Source organism: Capsicum annuum, chromosome 7 (assembly GCF_002878395.1).
Source record: "Capsicum annuum cultivar UCD-10X-F1 chromosome 7, UCD10Xv1.1, whole genome shotgun sequence".
Classification (NCBI taxonomy): Eukaryota; Viridiplantae; Streptophyta; class Magnoliopsida; order Solanales; family Solanaceae; genus Capsicum; species Capsicum annuum.
In genome coordinates this window covers 130804478-130806622 of record NC_061117.1, presented here as the reverse complement: position 1 = coordinate 130806622, position 2145 = coordinate 130804478, and positions in this window count along the sequence as shown.

Sequence of the window (2145 nt, the reverse complement as noted above, 5' to 3'; positions counted from 1 at the left end):
AACTGAACTGAGTTACTAATCTGATTACTCGATTGAGACTGTGACTGAGACTATAACTAAGATGGTAACTAAGACTATAATTAAGACTGTAATTAAGGCTGTTACTGAGACTCATACTGGAACTGAATACTGGGTTCTGATAACTCTACCTACTGAGGTATGATCTGGACTAAATTCTCCCACTATGTTTAAGCCTACTTAAATCTCCGAAATGCATTTAGCCCCTTACACATCAATATAAAATTCAAGCCTATCTTTATAACTGTAGCCTCGTGTAAAACTAATATTTTCTTAACATGAAATATTTACTCTCTCCCTTCTAAGTAACTGCTAATTGCTACATCATTTCACAAGGAGAGTTCACTGTAGGTTAAAACATGAAGACCTAAAGCATGAATGGCACTATACCAAACTTGACACTTAATTAAGGCCTGAGGAATAGGATATCAACATCCTAGATTTTATCGAGAAATCTAAAATGAGGATTTACATGATGAAATCTAAATTTATCTGATCATTAGGAGTATAGCATAAGTCATGGGAACGGAGCATACTATAAGGCATGACATGAGTACAAGAGTCATGAACTGCATGACCTGAGCTTGGTGTTTCTGTGTTCATGGAACATGATACGTAACACTGCGTGATCTGGAAATCATTATACTAGGATCTGTAAGCATGCATGATTTACAATGATGTACACAAATATGATCTATGATTATAGAGATAACATGTAAGGCATGCGTCAATATCATGATAGATGAAGTACGAACTTTGCACCGAGGTATGGACGGGTTAGGCATTATGCCTTCCCACTGCTTTTCTACACATACAAACATTACTATTAAAATCTAAAAGCCTAACTTTTTTACTTATTCTACCATCTCCCCCTTATCTTAAAGTCGTTATTCTATGTCTGTGAATGACTTAATAAACTCTAAACCAAACCGAAACCACGTTACTCTAGAGTTTGATATATAACAATACTCATAAATGCTCAACTCATTCTGGAGAACTATACCTAATAATGTAAGGTCCACTGCTAGTACTTTCTTTTGATACATAATTCTTAGCTTTCTATTGCCCCAATAATTATCATATAGCAACCCCAATACTGACTCACTTAGAATTCTCTACTCTTTTTTCTACTAGTTTAATCTAGAGATTCAAACTTAAATAAATTGAAATTGAGGTACTACCACTTCATCTAAAGATTGGTCCCTTAGGAAACTGAAATGGGACAACTCTATTACTGAAATCAACTGAAGGGATTTTTTGAAATACAGTAACCGAGCAATTTCTATATACTCGTCTGGCTGGACTAGGTCTACCTACTAGGATAGGTACTAAGAAAAGTTCTGTTAAGATTTCTAATCTGACTTGAAAGTTTACTGCTATGTAAGGAGTTACAAAAGAAAGAGAAGCTCCCGGATCTAACAAGGCATATACATGTAAATGGAAGGTATACAACGTACCAGTGACCACATCAGGAGAACTTTCCTGATTTTATCGGGACTGGGTGCATGAAGCCTATTTGGGTACTGCCCACTAGTGGTATTAGAACTGGCACCCTGCTAATTCGAGCAACCAAACTGAGCTGAAGAAAGATTGGACTGACCCTGTTGGCGTAAATTCTTTCCCCTCTAAGCCATTACTCTACACTCCTGCATCCTGTGGCCTAGATTACTGTATCCAAAACATACATCACTGCCAACTCTACATACTCTCTTATCATTATTACCACATTCCTTGCAAAGTAGATTATTATGGACACCCTTTCTCCTACTTTGCGACTTAGAGCCTGATGCACCATTTTGACTATCATTCTTAAACTTAAGCACTAGTACCTTGACTGAAGGTGCAACTGGAGCTGAGAATCTCTGATGGAATTGGAAGCGGTTACTACCCCCTGATCTTGACTTAGAATTATTTGTTCTAACCCTCTTATTCTTCCTACGCTCCCATCACACACCCTGCTAGGGTAAAGTTAATAACCTAAGTAGGACAACTATCAACAAATTAATCTGAGCAACTACTGAATAAGCTAATATAGTGAAAGAAGCTCTGAATTCAATGTGAGAGAATTGCTCATTCAGGGGATCTGCCTGAACCTATGGAGAAGTTGGCCGGTTTTTATCTCTTCTT